At 38.3% G+C, this 17,948-nt stretch overlaps 1 protein-coding gene and 1 non-coding gene across 3 annotated transcripts in view; one reads left to right on the top strand and one right to left on the bottom strand.

Annotated features, from left to right (window-relative positions):
• NELL1 (neural EGFL like 1) overlaps positions 1 to 17,948 on the top strand; it is an 808,674-nt gene that overhangs the window by 562,926 nt on the left and 227,800 nt on the right. The gene's annotated exons all lie outside the window — the stretch shown is intronic.
• LOC123858044 (U6 spliceosomal RNA) lies at positions 2,821 to 2,924 on the bottom strand. Its single transcript, XR_006794014.1, has one exon. It is a non-coding gene; the product is annotated as a U6 spliceosomal RNA (small nuclear RNA).

Genomic DNA, 17,948 nt, shown 5'->3' with positions numbered 1-17,948 from the left:
GGTAGTATGTTGAATAGCAGTGGTGATAGTGGACATCCCTGCCATGTTCCTGACCTTAGGGGGAAAGCTTTCAGTTTTTCCCCATTGAGAATGATATTCGATGTAGGTTTTTCATAGATGGCTTTTATGATATTGAGGTATGTACCCTCTATCCCTATACTCTGAAGAGTTTGGATCAAGAAAGGATGCTGTACTTTGTCAAATGCTTTTTCTGCATCTATTGAGAGGATCATATGGTTCTTGTTCTTTCTTTTATTAGTGTATTGTATCACATTGATTTATTTGAGGATGTTGAACCAACGTTGCAGCCCAGGAATAAATCCCACTTGGTCATGGTGAAGAATCCTTTTAATGTACTGTTGGATCCTATTGGCTAGTATTTTGGTGAGAATTTTTGCATCCATGTTCATCAGGGATATTGGTCTGTAATTCTCCTTTTTGATGGGGTCTTTGTCTGGTTTTGGGATCAAGGTAATGGTGGCCTCATAAACTGAGTTTGGAAGTTTTCCTTCCATTTCTATTTTTTGGAAGAGTTTCAGAAGAATAGGTATTAATTCTTCTTGAAATGTTTGGTAGAATTCCCCTGGGAAACCATCTGGCCCTGGGCTCTTGTTTGTTGGGAGATTTTTGATGACTGCTTCAATTTCCTTAGTGGTTATACGTCTGTTCAGGTTTTCTATTTCTTCCTGGTTCAGTTTGGGTAGTTTATACATCTCTAGGAATGCATCCATTTCTTCCAGATTATCTAATTTGCTCGCATAGATTTTCTCATAATATGTTCTTATAATTGTTTGTATTTCTTTGGTATTGGTTGTTATCTCTCCTCTTTCATTCATGATTTTATTTATTTGGGTCATTTTTCTGTTTCATAAGTCTGGCCAGGGGCTTATCACTCTTATTAATTCTTTCAAAGAATCAGCTCCTAGTTTTGTTGATCTGTTCCACTGTTCTTTTGGTTTCTATTTCATTGATTTCTGCTCTTATCCTTATTATTTCTCTTCTCCTGCTGGGTTTAGGCTTTATTTGCTGTTCTTTCTCCAGCTCCTTTAGGTGTAGGGTTAGGTTGTGTATTTGAGACCTTTCTTGTTTCTTGAGAAAGGCTTGTATTGCTATATACTTTCCTCTTAGGACTGTCTTAGTTGCATCCCAAAGATTTTGAACAGTTGTGTTTTCATTTTCCTTTGTTTCCATGAATTTTTTAAAATTCTTCTTTAATTTCCTGGTTGATCCATTCATTCTTTAGTAGGATGCTCTTTAACCTCCATGTATTTGAGTTCTTTCCGACTTTCCTCTTCTGATTGAGTTTTAGTTTCAAAGCATTGTGGTCTGAAAATACACAGGGAATGATCCCAATCTTTTGGTACAGGTTGAGACCTGATTTGTGACCTAGGATGTGATCTGTTCTGGAGAATGTTTCATGGGCACTAGAGAAGAATGTGTATTCTGTTGCTTTGGGATGGAATATTCTGAATATATCTGTGATGTCCATTTGGTCCAGTGTGTCATTTAAAGTCTTTATTTCCTTGTTGGTCTTTTGCTTAGACGATCTGTCCATTTCAGTGAGGGGGGTGTTAAAGTCCCCTACTATTGTATTGTTGTCGATGTGTTTCTTTGATTTTGTTATTAATTGGCATATATAATTGTCTGCTCCCATGTGAGGGGAATAGATATTTAAAATTGTTAGATCTTCTTGTTGGATAGTCCCTTTATGATATAGTGTCCTTCCTCATCTCTTATTATAGTCTTTGTTTTAAAATCTAATTTGTCTGATATAAGGATTGCCACCCCAGCTTTCTTTTGGTGTCCACTAGCATGGTAAATGGTTTTCCACTCCCTCACTTTCAATCTGGGGGTGTCTTTGGGTCTAAAATGAGTCTCTTGCAGACAGCATATTGATGGGTCTTGTTTATTTATCCAATCTGATACCCTGTGTTTTGATTGGGACATTTAGCCCATATACATTCAGGGTAACTATTGAAAGATATGAATTTAGTGCCATTGTATTGTCTGTAAGGTGACTGTTACCGTATATTGTCTCTGTTCCTTTCTGGTCTATGTTACTTTTAGGCTCTCTCTTTGCTTAGAGGATCCCTTTCAATATTTCTTGTAGGGCTGATTTTGTGTTTGCAAATTCTTATAGTTTTTATTTGTCCTGGACTCTTTATTTCTCCTTCTATTTTCAATGACAACCTAGCTGGATATAGTATTCTTGTTTGCATATTTTTCTTGTTTAGTGCTCTGCATATATCATACCAGTCCTTTCTGGCCTGCCAGGTCTCTGTGGATAGGTCTGTTGCCAATCTAATGTTTCTACCATTGTAGGTTACAGACCTCTTGTCCTGAGCTGGTTTCAGGATTTTCTCTTGGTCTCTGAGTCTTGTGAGTTTCACTATTAGATGTCCAGGTGTTGGCCTATTTTTAATGATTTTGAGGGTGGTACTCTGTGCCTCCTGGATTTTGATGCCTGTTTCCTTTCCCAAATTAGGAAAGTTCTCTGGCATAATTTGCTCCAATATACCTTCTGCATCTCTGTCTCTTCTTCTTCTGGGATCCCAATTATTCTAATTTTTTTTGCTTTATGGTATCACTTATCTCTCAAATTCTGCCCTTGTGATCCAGTAGTTGTTTATCTCTATTTCTCAGCTTCTTCTTTCTCCATCATTTGGTCTTCTATAACACTAATTTCTCTTCTGCCTCATTTATCCTTCGCAGTTAGAGCCTCCATTTTTTATTGCAACTGATTAATAACATTGTTCAGATTTTAGTTCTTTTATTTCTTCAGAAAGGGATTCTCTAGTATCTTCCATGCTTTTTTCAAGCAAAAATATGGAATGCTTCACGAATTTACATGTCATCCTTGCACAGGGGCCATGCTAATCTTCTCTGTATCTTTCCAATTTTAGTATATGTCCTGCTGAAGGGACCACATGGATTTTTTTTTAGGGGCTTCATTTTTTTCCATTTAATTCTAATTCTACTGAGCTTAGTTTGGCTATTGTTATAAGATGGTTTTCATGTCTTTCATTCCCATTTTGTTCACATCATTTGTAGAAATAATATTGTATAAAGAAATTAAATAACATTGGAAAGTGGTTAAATGTTATCAGTTATTTTAGATTCATGCATATCCTGTGTCATAGACTTAAGGTCATTCTTGGGTAATATGAGATTAAGCAGATCATACTGTAAGCTTCTTTTTAAAAGATAAAAAATGCATAAAATTAATAAAAATGGAAATGAGGACATGAAGACTAGGACAAGCACTAAGGAACAAAGCAGCAGCCAAAGTGGATAGTTCTAATTCAATGCAGTGGTTACAAATGACCAAACTTGCAGTCAGAAAAGTCTTATGTTTGAATTCTCTACCACTTACTACCTTTGTGAACTTTAACTCCATTCTTTCTAGGTTATGTTTAAGGTGAAACCATACAATGTAGGTAAATCAGTTCAAGACCCATCACCACCATGGCCACTATTACTGTTGTGATTGTAGTCATGGAAGACAGAAATATAAAAAGTTGGAGATGCAGTTTGAGTAATGTAATTGGGCAAGGGTGAAGGGGTATTGTTTGACCTTTGTGCTCTTTATAAGAAAATAAGCAGAATAGTATGAATTATGTGCTTTTGAGCTTGCTTCCATGTGTATGTATGGATGGATGCATTCGGCATCACTGGGTGGCTCCCCACTATCCAACTAAAAAAATATACTTACTGTTTCCATGAGTTGTCATACAATTCAGTTCCTGACACTTGTACAGTGATTCACTGGGCACGGAAGCATTGGATGAGGAAGCAGGTGGAGAGTGGGTAGAAAACAGGTAGCTGGCAGTGTTCGCGTGGCTTTGCCTCTCCCAATGAGTAAGTGCTCTGTCTGGTTTATCTGTTCTCCACAGATGTTTGTGTTAACCATATTAGACAAAATTGGCTCTTTCCTCGTTTGCTCAAAGGAAGCTTGTAGGTAAAATGTTCTGCAGTAAGGGCATGAATCTCCGAATTGAAAGTCCTTTTTCTCCACTCTTTTGCTGTGTGATTTTAAGCAGGTTCCTTCTTCTTTTGGTTTCCACTTTGCTGTTAGGACATACAAGCACTAGGGCCAGGAAAGTCCTGCATGTGCATCATAGTTCATTCATTTATTAACTTTGTAATCAAATTTTTATTGAATGATATTTTTGTGTTAGATGTATTGTTTGGTGCTGGGACACAGCTGTGTAACAATCACAGAGCTTGTCCTTGTTCCTACCCTCAAGGAATGTGTTACCTAGAGGGATAGCTGGACAATAAATATGAGTGTATGTGTAGTGAATGCCACAAAGCAGAAATGCAAAAGTGTCTTGGGTGATAAATAGTGCAGGCCAGTGGTTTGCAAACTTTATCTGCAAAGGGACAGAGAACAAATACTTTAGGAATTACAGGCCAATACATACAATGAGTAATTGTTCTCTCTAAATAGCCAATAGTCTTCTTTATATTTTATACTTAAAAATGAAAAACCATCCAAATAATAAAAATGAAAAACCATCCTTATGTTAAATGGGTCTTGCAAAAACAGGTGGCAGGCTATAGTCTGCTGACCTCTGATTAGGCACAGTATGTAATGCATAATATAGTCTGCTGGGTGTTGTATCTCTACCCAGGGAATGTTAATGGTCCCTCTTCTCTTAGTTAAAGGATTTGTGTGAGAGACACCTCTCTCTCTCTCTTTCTCTCTCTCTCTGTTTCCACCTATCTCTAATTCCATTTATCTCCTTTTGCATCGTATCCTCATAGAGTTCAAAAACATGAATGGAATACATGCAGTCATGCTTACCAGTCCTTTCTTTATATTTTAATTAGGCCTCTGAGAAAGGATTTCACCATGTACTTAGTTTTCATATGATGTTCTGGTGAGTGTCTTGGTTAGTGCACTTGTATAGATTCTGTGACAGCAGGTAGGTTTGGTCATCAGTATGCTAGGCTGTATCTGCTGAGGCAGCTGGAGAGAGGAAGATGGAGAGCAGATACTGAGGGTGCAGACCAAGGAAGAGAAAGGAACAGCTAAAATACCTAGCTCCTACAGCAGCATTAGCAAACAGGTTCGTTTTGACTCTCCATTGTTTTGCAGGTTAAAAAAAATCTATTTTTACTTATTGGAATCAGAGGCCTGATATCCTCTATGGATACACTAAGCTCTTTGGAAAGGCCCCTAAATAGGAATCAAATTCAATTAGAAAATAAGACAATGTCTATTATGTTGTAAAACTCATAATATTAATAACATTGCAAATACAAAAGCCAAGATTTTTTTGAAATGGCACTTAAGATGCCTGAAACACTTAAAAATGTTCTGAATTTTATTCATTCTACTATAAGCCTATCTTAAGTTTTCAATTCAAACATTTTTATAAATACCTCTAAATATAATTATACCAAGAACTAGAAAAGGAAAAAAAAATCCAAATGAATTCACTTATCAAATATTTCCTTTCTCTCTCTCTCTCTCTCTCTCTCTGCCCCCCCCCTTTTTTTACCCTCACTTTCCCCTTAATTGTCTCAGTGTCTGACTTTTTCTGATCGTGTTGTATTTAAACTAAGAAAAAATGTGACTGGGGAAAATGCCAAAGATCTAATGAAGGAATTGTCAATAATAACCATGTGACTCGGGCCATAAATCACTTTGGATTAAGCATCACCCTTCATCTGGGTGTGAAATTTTCAATACCGTTTATTTGTTATCTGCCAATGGAGATTAAAATGTCGTCTTCCCAGGAGATCTTTCAGAAATGGATTCATCCTCACTGTCAAGGCAGCTGGGAAGCTGCCTGCCTGAAGACAGTCAAATAAAGCTGATAGCCTGCTGGGTTCTTTTCTTCCCTAAAATTTCTACACAACATCCAGTTTAGAAAGTAAAAATTTGGTCAAGCCATTATGTTTCGTATATGATGACAAATGCATCTTAACAAAAAGAAGAGCAATTGATTGATGATCTTAACATTGTATGTTTTTTTGTGTGTGCGTTATTAGCCATCTGATGTATTTGTTTAACAAAGTAAACAAAGAGCCTTCCCATGAAAGTCCTGCAATTGAAACAATAATATTCTGAGCACTTGCTATCTTCTGGGCACTAATTCCTTTACTTACGTGTGTTATTTCATTAGATTTTCCCTATTGCCCTGTGAAGTAATTCACTATCTCCATTTATAGAAGAATTTCTAAGGTACAGAGAGGTTGGCAGCCCAAAGTTACACCATTTATAAGTGGGAAGGCCAAGATTTGAACCCGGTCTTCACAGCTTACGCTCTTCAACACTGTACCAGATCCTGTCTCCTTCCTTCATAGAGGTTTTCAGATTTGCAGTTCTGTATTTCTTTGTGTATCTTTCTATCACGTCCCTGTCCTCCCTAGACTGTAAGTTGCATGACGGCAAGATTGTAGTATTTTGTTCACTGCTGCATTCTCAAAGCCCTAGGATAGTGGCTGGCACACAGTGGGAAAGTAATGAATAAATATCTGTTGGGAAAATGAATGAAAAATGTCCTATAGGCGTAGTATTGGCTAGCAATAGTACCAAAGGAAATATTTGTCTTCTGCTTTGTAGATGGCCAGTGTTGAATGTGGTGAGTCCACCCTCTCCTAGTGCTTTAGCTTTTTTCTTTTTGATAGTCCCCAGTGTCAGCAAATTAGACACTACTAATTTCCACATTTTGCATAGGAGAAAACTAAGATTCATAGATATTAGTTATGTGAACTTGGACATACTGTTTTAATCAGACCTTTTCCTATGTCGAATCATAATTAAGCCCAAATGCAGAGGTGATAGAAGCCTTCCGCTCTTAAGCAAAGCTTTCTTCAGTTCTGTTTGAATATTAGGCCTTACCACACTGTATCCCAAGTCTTTTTTAGTTCTATTAACTGACATTTATGTAACAATAGCTAATGCACATTATCCCATATATTACAAATATTTCAATATTCTTTAGCAATGACCTTTATTATCAGAACTGTAATTGTGATAGCAAATCCTCAGTTTCTTAAAAACTTCCTCAGGTATGACATAAACTTGCCCTTGAATATTAACTAGAACCTTCATAAGTGTATATGAGTAATAGTAACACTCCACATCTATGTAGCATTTACAGAAACACATTTAGTTGGTATTTACTATCAGCCAGGCTGTCAAACCCTTTTACATACATTATCTTATTTACTATTATTATCTTTTTATCCCATTTCTACACCTGGACCACTTGAGGTTTGTAGAGGCCAGTGACTTGTTTAAGCAAGAATCAATAAATGGGGAAGCAAGGTACCATTTTCAGGACTATGCAATTCAGAATTTAGGATCTTGCCACTTTGGTTTTCAGTCTTGCCTGGTTCTCCCAAAATTCTTAAAAAACACAAAAAAGCAAACAAATACCCAAAACAGTTTAAGTGATTGGCTCAAGATTACAATATTTATAACAGGCAGAGATAGCACTAGAATTCAGGTCAACTAGATACTACTCTGTTGGATTTGACACTATACTTAGTGAGTCTTATACTTGTCTATACATGTGTTGAACAGAAAAGAAAATATTTCCTATTTAAACTTATAAAAAATTTTATTGCCTGCTTTTCCTTGCTGTACTCAGGTGGCCCTTTAAAAATTCTAATTGCTGAGGTTATTACATTTACATTCAAGGATTAGGATATTATAGCAAGAACAAGTTAAATTCCAATAATCACAGGAAATAAAAGTTATTCCTTTTGAATATCTTATTGATATTCTGATAGGGTAAAATTTAAATAAATAGATAACTAGGTCGAAATGCAAGATCAATTTTGCATGTGAAAACTCAGCAAGTATTCTCAGTTAAACAACATGTGATCGTTAGGCGATGTTGTGAAAAAGGACTCTTCTGTTAGTTGTTTCAATGCAGAGAAGTCTTCATGCAAGCTGAGACGAGGCACGTTCTTAGGGGCTTCTCACTGAAATGGCAGTTTTCAAGGTACTTGGCTTGGGAGCATCGAGCACATTATTTCCTAAAACTGGACCTGAAATGGATGGAGCCAGGGAGTACTAATCAGTCTATGTAATTGATATCATAATAAAGTAAAGGTTGTTCTCTGGATCCTTTTTTTCTCCTATGATCAAAGATAACATGAAAAGTCCATATAACTCCATTCATTACATTTGGTGTGTCCTTGTATTAATCAGGATAGAAAGACTATTCCATTCCAATAGTAAACTACATGATCTCAGTAGCTTAGATTATAAATGTTTATTTCTTACTCTTATGAAGTCTGATGTGCATTGAGTCACCCTCGTCTATCTTATAGTTATGCCATGTGTTCGACAGGGCTTCCAAGATCACTGTGACAGCAGAAAGGAGGGGTAGACAAGAAACATTTGCTAAATACTAATCGGAGCACTTTGTTAGATCACAAGTTAAGGAATTGAAGTAAATGTAATCCCCCTGCTTTAGAAAGAGCAATTGCAATTGAAGGACATTAGTGAAAACCTGAAAGATCACCCATCATGCACACTTTTAAATAGGTATATACATTGTGTCAGAAGTTCTCAGACTTTGCTGCCTGGATATGGGGTTCTGAGTGAAGCCTAAAATGTGTGAGATTGTCTGGTCCAGGAGAAGGTACAAGGTTCAGATCTACCAAAGCTTCTGAAATTATTTGCCCCACAGTTTCTGGGGGTGGACGCAGACACTGCTCTTCTGTTTCATGGAACTTTACCCCAGGCTTATAGGAACAAAGATACTCTGACTTCTCAGAAAATATACAGCATCATTTATCCTTTGAAATGGCTGGCATTGATAGTGTTGAAACGAGGAAAGAGCATTTCCTTTTTTTTTTTTCCAATGTCTAAAGAGAGCATTTTCTGCCACAGGACTTAGAAAAGCTAATAAAACTTGAGTGAAATGTTAATAAAGCATGGAAATAAATAATAAAGCTGTAAAGTGGCAAAATTTGAAGAGATCTTGAGCAGTTGGGACAGAGATTAGTCTCAGGGGTTCAGGGATGGGCTTTCAGGAGGCCTGTGAACCCCCTGAAACATTTGTATGTATTTGGTTTTATGCATTTTATGGAGAAGGGCCCATCTCTAAAATATTAACCACTAACCTCATTTTACAGAGGTGGAATTTCCAATCTGTAGAGATCTAAAGATATACCTGAGATCAAGCAAGTAATCAGGAATTAATCCATTTTTTTTTTAAAGATATTTTTTTTTTATTCATGAGAGACAGAGCGAGAGAGAAAGGCAGAGGGAGAAGCAGGCTCCCAAGGAGCAGGGAGCCCGATGTGGGACTCGATCCCAAGACCCTGAGATCATGACCTGAGCCGAAGGCAGACGCTTAACCATCTGAGCCACCCAGGCACCCAGAATAAATCCATTTTTAAAACCCTATTCCTCTTAGCCTCGCTGCTATGGGTTGAATTGTGCCCCATCCCCAGATATTGTTGCAACCCCTGTCCCCCAGTACCTGTGAATGCTACCTTATTTGGAAGTAGAGTCTTTGCAGATGTAATCAAGTTAAAATGAGGTTATTAGGATGACCTAAATCCAATATAGTTGAAGAGGACCTCTCTGTGAAGACAGGGGCACAAAGCAATTTGGTGATATGAAAACAGGGACAGTGATTTGAGTTATGCATCTACAAGCCTGGGAATGCTGAGGTTTCCTGGCTACCACCAGAAGCTGAAAACAGGCAAGGAAGGAATGGTCCCTAGAGCCATTGGAGAGAGTATGGCCCTGCCACCACCTTGATTTCAGACTTCTAGCCTACAGAACTGTGAGAGAATACATTTCTGCTGTCTTAAGCCACCATGTTTGTGGTAATTTGTTATGTCAGCCCTAGGAAATGAATACATTCATTTATAATTTTCCACATCAGTACATTAGTTTTCATCATATTGGTGCCAGTGCTGATAATTACGTTTTGCTGTGTTTTTAAATACATGTTTACCAGTCCTAGTGTATGTACCTCCCCAGGCACTCTGGGCCCATCTGTTCTCTGGGCCTTGGCTACTTGCCTTGCTTCCTGGCTTGAATAGCTGGGCAATGGCTCCTATCATTCTCCCGGCCTTAAAATCCCAGCCACCAGTCATAATTTATTGATTCTCTCACCTATTTTGGGGTAAAGTGCCAGCTTTGGGCCCTCCTCTGTCTGCTGACTCTGGGAGCACCTGCAGCAGCTCCCATGTCCAAGTCCAACCTAACTAGACCCATGGAAGCTCTAGCTTCCCCATTAGCTCCACAGGGGCAGGGTAATATCAACTAGAATTACTGAATAATGTTCCTTGGGGCAAACTTTGACTAAAAGAAGACAGGGATTATAAGGAGATAACCCATGAATTGGTTTTTTTTTTTTTTCCTTTCTCCCCATCATATAGACTGTTCTAAGATGCAGATGTTCTATATGGTTTTTCTGACTTATCCCGTGTCACCAAGAAACCATTGGTATTTTCTTAGGAAGATAGAGTCAGATCATTGTGCACAATGTTCTTTGGCTTTACCTACTGTAAACAAAGGACTCCCATGTTTCTCCATGACTCTCTCTATACTCCTGACATTTCTGGTCACCAAATATATCAGGGGAGGACTGTCCCATACCAAGCAATTCTATAACACCAACTGTATGTCTGACACTATCCACCTGGAGATAGTGTAAATCCCTCCAGTTAAGGGTTCAGTCCCAAAAGACTGCCCTGTCTACCAGAAATTCAGATGCCAATTATAAGTCCAGGTTGTCCCCTGTGCTATAAATCAGAAGTTCCCAGGACCCCATCCTCAGGTTTGGTTAATTTGCTTCAGTGGACCCCAGACCTCAGGAAAATGGTCTACTTACTTGATAACTGGTTCATTATAAAAGATTACAACTCAAGAATAGTCAGATGGAAGAGCTGTATAGGGCAAAGTACATAGGAAAGGGTGTGGAACTTCCATGCCCTCTCTGAGCTCCACTCTTCCTGGACTTGCACATGTTCACCAATCTGGAATCTCTCCGAACCCTGTCCTTTTCAGGCTTTTATGGAGGCTTCATGTAGGCATGGTTGATTAAGTCATTGGCCATTGGTGACTGAACTGCATCTTCAGCTCCTCTCCCCTCCCTAGAGGTGGGGTGGGGTGGGGTGGGGCAGGACTGAAAGTTCCATCCAGCTAATCATGTGGTTGGTTCCCCTTGGCAGCCAGCTCCATCCTTAGGGCTCATTAACATAAACTCAGGTGTGATTGAAAGGAATTTGTTATAAATAACAAATGACATCAATTTCATGTTTATGCTCTGGAGCTGGGAACAAAACTAAATATTTTTTTAAAGATGCTCCTATAGCTGTTATATAGGAAATTAAAAGGGTTTTAGGAACTATGTGCCAGGAACTGTGGATGAACACCAAATATATATTTTTTGTTATACCATATTATCACAGCTATTGTTATGGATTGAATTGCATTCCCCCAAAATTCATGAAGTCCTAACCCCCAGCATCTCAGAATATGACTTCATTTGGAAATAGTATCACTGCAGATGTAGTTAAAGTGATCAAGGAGTAGAGTGGGCCCCTCATCTGATATGACTTGTGTCCCTATAAAAATGGGAAATTTGAATACACACACAGAGAATACTATATGAAGATGAAGGCAGAGTTTGGGGTGACATTTTTACAAGCCCACAAATGCCAAAGATTGCCAGCAAACCACCGTAAGCTAGGAGAGAAGGGCATGAAACAGATTCTCCTTCCCAGTCCTTGGAATGTACCGGCCAACACCTTGATCTTGAACTTGTAGCCTCCAGAACTGTGAAATAATAGAATTTTGTTGTTTAAGCCATTCCAGCTTGTGGTACTTTGTTATTGCAGTGCTGACAAACCAACACACTTACCTCTCTACCTTATTTCTCACTCTCATTCTTTCTTGCTTTCACTTGATTGTACCAACTCCCTGTCTTAACCATTCAAAATCATCCCAGGATATTTTTCCATAAACTTAAGCTAATATAACTTTGACTGTTATTTTGATTTTAATATGTGTGTGGTTATCCCTGAGTTGAGTGCCAACTAATAGAGAAGAGATAGGATATGTCCTTTTCCCAGAAAAGCTCATGGTTTTAAGCAAGACCAGTCTCATTTGTAAAACACTTGGAATCCAGTAAGGCAGAATGTTGCATATTATACATCTGTACTGTGACAGAGTCCAGGAAAAGGAGAATCACATCATAAGCTTCTAGAACTGCAAAATAAACTTTTAGCTATGGGGGACTTTGTTTATCTGTGTGGCTTCCTAGCATCACCAAAAACACAAATTCATATTTAGTGTGATCTGTACATATTTTTGAATTCTCACAAATGGATTTGTGGCAGGCAAAGGGAAGTCTTATTCCAAATGGGAGCTCAGACATTGCTAAGCAAGACCCCTTGTTGGTGATTCAGACAAAGTAACCAGGGTTTATGACTGTGGGTCTGGAGTATATGTGATGAATGGTATTAATTGGGAGTCATTTGATACTAGATGGTAAGGAAAGATAATTTCTTCAGCTAAGTACACATGGTCAGTAGCTGAAACTATTCCCTAGACCAAGCCATTATCCCCATCAAAAGGCATTTATTAAGTGCTTATTTGTACATCACACTATGCTAAATGCCAAACCAACTAGCAATTAAAACCCACTCCCTTGTCTTAAGAGAAAACTGAGGCACATTAAAATTTATGAGAGTTGATTTGAGCAGATATCAGTTTGAATGGAGCAGCACTCTGCAGACAGGAACTAAGGAAGAGGCTTTTGTAGAGCACACATGGAGGCCAAACGAGGAGATTATTTGAATGGTTATAGCTTAAGTGCTTGCCTTATTTGGGAAAGCCTACTTGGCTGTTTGTGATTGGTTAAGTTTGGATTTCTTAATCTTGAAGTGTTTACAGGAATTGACTCTGGCTCAGGTTTTCATGCTTCTTCAGTCCCCTAGTACATTGATTGATGTCACCTCAGTCTAACGGCTTCCTTGTTTGATTACTTTAATACTTGACACTATAATCCATGCGGGTTTGAAGGAGAGAACAACTAACTTCACATGGAGTTTAGCACTTCAAGTAAAGAAACTTTGTATATTTAATAATACCTTTTTTTTTTTTTTAGAAGAAACCAATTGAGATCTTACTTTCTTTGTTCATTGTTTCCAAATATCTCTATAGTTATGGGGCCATGTGAGCTTGTTGGTGTATATTAATGATCAGAATATGGAATTTATTCAAAGTCTATGATTTTTGCTTCCAAACTGTACTCCCACTATCCTAAGGGAAGTTATGTCCAATAGTACCGTGGATTGTAACCTCTCTGATGCCAAGGCTAGTCCCAAACTGTCTCCACTGGATCCTGAATACCTGCAGAAAGCTTAGGTGAAAGGAGGTATATAAAATCATCTGAGGAATGAGGAAACCTTCCCTTCTGGTTGGATTCAGGAAGGATAATGTCTCAGGGCATTCCCATAAGGAAGACACCAAAACTTTGTTGAGTGCCAGTCATGTCCCCGGGTCCCTACCAGGGACTTTCTTTCTATAATCCCAAAAGAGACCCTTCCTTCATTTTAAAGTGGGTATAATTACATTTATTACTCATTTACAACTGTAGAGCCAAATAAGAGTATTTATGTGAAGAAGATGGCACTGTGTCTGGCACAGGGCACATTTTTAGTTATCTTTCTCCTCTTCCCTCTATTATATTCAGCACCTACTAAATTGGCTTCCCAGTGATTTTCTGTGCTCCTGCTTAGATTAGGTGCATTAAAGCCCACCAGATACACTGGCTATGTTTTTGGTTAGCATCATTTTTTAAGGAAAATATCCATCTTCCTCTTCTCTAGTCTCCTTCTTTTAATAATATTGAATGGAAACTTTACTGCGAGTAAAGCCTAGACCCCAAATATCTGTCATTTGGACCATTGAATTATCTCCAAAGTCAAAGCTTGTAATTTTCTCTTTCAATTCATACTCCTTTATTTCATTTTATTATTTTTCTAAAATTTCAGTATAGTTAATATACAGTGTTCTATTAGTGTTGGTATACAATATAGTGATTCAACAATGTTGTACATTACTCAGTGCTCATCATGATATGTGTACTCTCTAATCCCCATCACCTGTTTCACCCATCTCCCCAACCACATCCGCCCTGGTAACCACCAGTTTGTTCTACATAGTGAAGAGTCTGGTTTTTTTCTTTTTTCTTTGTTCATTTGTTTTGTTTCTTAAATCCCACATATGAGTGAAATCATATGGTATTTGACTTCCTCTGACAGGCTTATTTCGCTTAGCATTATACTCTGTAGATCCACCCATGTTACTGCCTTTTTGCTCCAAAAGAGATCTATGCAAAATACTAAAACTACTATGCCCTTATTTAACCCTTTCAATAGCCTAGGATTTCCTATAGGTAAAGCCCAGACCCCCAGTATAACATATTAGACTCTCTGTGACCAGGTTCCTAGCTTCCCCTTGAGACTCCTACAGTTTAGGGGCTCCTATGTAGATTGCATTTTCATGCACTGGCATGATCTTGTTCTTCAATTTTGCATTTTTCCTTGCACAGGTGCTTCTGCTTGTGGCTTCCCTCTCTTTATCTTTCTTAGTCAACTGTGTTCATTCTTTCAGAAATAGCTCATGCTATTATGCTCCTTCTGGCAGCCTATGGAAAGCCTAGGTACTCTTCCTTAAGGGTTTCTTATCATCTTGTGCTCTGTCAGGAATTTAGGATATTATATTCAAGTCCTCCATTAGTACCTGTTGCTCCCACAGCAGTCTAGCTCATGGGTCAGCAAAGTTTCTCTGTAAAAAGTCAGGTTGTAAATATTTTAGCTTTGGGGGACATGTGGTCTCTGTCACAACTATTCAGCTCTGCCATCCCAGCAAAACAGCCAGAAACAATACATAAATGACCTTGACTGTGTTCCAATAAAATTTTATTCACAAAAATAGATAGCTGGCCAAATTTGGCCTGTGGGTTGTAATTTGTTAACTCTTGATAATGAGAATACTATCTTATGTTTCTTAGTATCTCCAGTGCCTCGGATAAAGAGCTTGCTCAATGTTAATTCAACTGGGAGTGTTAGCCCCTCCAAACCATCACATGCCAAGTCCTTATTCTTATTTTAATTTGAAGTACAATCAGGTTGCTCTTAAATATTTTCAATTTTGTATCCAGCAGGTGTGCCTCATTTGGGGCCCAGAGGCAAGTTCATATTTACTAAATTCCCAGGTCACATGCCAATAAGGAGATCCGGGCATTCTGCCTAAGCATCTAAGGCTTCTTGCTCATTTTCTCAGGTATACCATTGCCCTCCAGCCTTTCAGCTGTCCTTGAACCAGCCACAGTGCCGTCTGTGACCTGCTTATTGAAAGCTGTGTAACTAAGTACAGTAGTAGAATTTTTCAATCAATACCCAATTGTAGCAGGAGCTGGTGAAGAGATTTCAGGGCATCTCTAACAGGCTGAAATAACTTGGTGTCACTAAGAAGTCAGGCAGCAGAGAGCAGTATTAATTGAGTTCCATCAATCACACATGTGGGCATTGGGCCTGAAATTTGGTGTAGAAACAATAATATTGCATGATGTGTATTTGGTTGCGTAAACCCAGACAGCAAACTCATCTCAACTCTGCTGAATTGCACTCGGCTGGTCCAGACCTTTCATAACAGCATTTTTATGTTTTTGGTTTTGTTTGTTTTTTTTATCCCCTATTCAAAAACTCCGAAGTCTCCTCTGTGTATATAACATAAAATGCAAAGCAGTGGCACCTACTGGTGAGCCTGGTTACAGTGGCTGCCATGAGGGAATATAGCCTAATAGAGACTTGGAAGTCAAAAGACCCCAAATTAAAATTTCCACCTGCTCCACCTACTATGTGTTTTGAATGTGAGTCAGGTTCTACCCAGGGCATCAGTTTTCTTAGCTCTACAATGGGGATAATGGCTGACTGCCTCATCACAGTGTTTCAGTGAATTTCAAAGCAATTTTTGGCCATGAAAATGCTTTGTAATGACAGTTGCTGTATTATGAACACCTCAGTAATTCTGCTTCTCCAGGGAATGATGTGTCAACTGTAAGTGAATTTTCTTTGTAATTTAATCTGTTAAGTGCCAGAAGTTTAATTTTAACAATTTTTATGGAAGCATTTCTCAAAGAATGCACAATGAAATAACTGCTTTATTAGACCAAATAGTTGATGCAAATTTAACTTATTTGTTGTTCAGAATTAACACTGGGAATTATGCTTCTGTTATCAGTGTTGTTGCTCTAAGTGCTGCAGGCTCTGGTACTTCCCTGTGATTGGGTTCTGACTTCAGAAGTAACTTGGCTTTTGCCTTCCAGAAAATCCCAATTTGTCACTTTGTTAATTTGGGCAATTTGCTTCTTTCCACAAAGGGGAAGTGCAGACTTGAAGAATTACTGAAATAATGTGACATTTGGAAGGAACATCTCAATGCCATTGAGTTTCAGTCTCTTCTTAAAGAGTAGTGAAATGAGATCCGAAGAATTTAATGACTTTATAAGAATCACAGAGAAAATGATTGTCAAAACTTATCCACAAGCCCTGATCGCCTGACAACATTAATAGTAACAGACTTGCATAGAGCTTTACAGTTTCCAAAGCATTTATACATCCATATCTTTTTGGGACCTCTCTGAAACCCTGGGAAGTTGACAGGGTAGGGGGTCATTCCGTCTGTTTCGTAAGTGCTAAGTGACTTTTCTAAGGCTACCTGGTTAGTATATGATCAGGAAGAGATACTGGGGACATGAGCACATACCTTCTGACCAAAGGTCCCAGTTTTATTGAAAGCCATTGTATTTCACACTACTGAAATATTTCCTGCCCGCTCTAGCATGCAATATCAATGCTACGTGACATCTGGGTCATTGTGGGCTTGCTGACTGCTTGAAATGATCTTCCTCAAAGAGATGTCCTCTCCCAGTGAATTCTGCATGTTTCCGAGCAGTTTCTTCAGTGTGGCTGGTGGTGTGCTCTGAACTGTTCGCAGCACTTCAAACATCCTCTGGAAGGTTTGTACTACTAGCAGTAGAAATCACAGGCACCTTGATATCACATCAGTTTTTACCCACTTAAGCTCACAGTCTGCTTCCGCCTCCTGTCTTGTCTCCTGTCACTTTTTTCTTAGTACTTTAGGTTCCACCAGTACTGAATTAGTTGAAGTCTCCAATACCTGGAAGCCTGTTTTTTGCTGTATTAGTAAGAAACAGATCAGTTAGAGGTGATACTAACCCAACTCAAACTGGCTCAAGCATACCAGTGAATTTATTAGCTCATTAAACTAACAATGCAGGCATAGAAAAGGCATTGCTGGACTCGAAGTTTCCAAATTAATATGAAGAAAACTGCTCTCTTTCTCCCCATTCCTTCAGTCTAAATTTTTCTATGTTAGATTTTTGTCTCAGGCAGCACTCAAGTAGAAGGAAAGATGACCATTGGCAGTTTTAGACTATCAGTGAAACAATTCTGTTGAAATGAGAGTACTTCCTACCACCCCCAACCCCACAATACCATAAAGAAAATGTTCCTTTGAATTGGCTTAGTTATATATGTCTATTTTTAGCACATGCAGTGAACTCAACCCAAGCCACAAGAACTAAGAGCAAGGATAAAATGGATTTTGGAAATTAAAATAATACATGGTGCTACTGTAAATGGAGAATAGATGCTGAACAGGTAAAAGCAAAACAATATTCACTACATGCATTAAAATGCCTTGCTCCATCTTATTCACCTAGAAAACTCCTATTTATCCTTCCACATCCTACTCACAAGAATATTCTAGGCAAAGGGAATAACAAATGAAAAGACCCTGAATTGGGAAAGAACTTGGCTTCTTTAAGGAATAGAATCATTAGAAGATATTCACCAAAGGTGCTATTTCCCCCAAGATATTCAATTTTAACTTTTAACAGAATTCTAGACACACATAACATTAA

This window comes from Mirounga angustirostris, unplaced genomic scaffold (genome assembly GCF_029215605.1).
Source record: "Mirounga angustirostris isolate CCGP_5_RB_7025 unplaced genomic scaffold, mMirAng1.0.hap1 SCAF_13, whole genome shotgun sequence".
Lineage (NCBI taxonomy): Eukaryota > Metazoa > Chordata > Mammalia > Carnivora > Phocidae > Mirounga > Mirounga angustirostris.
The sequence above is the reverse complement of the archived record's forward strand: the minus strand, read 5'-3'. Positions and strand labels throughout refer to the sequence as shown.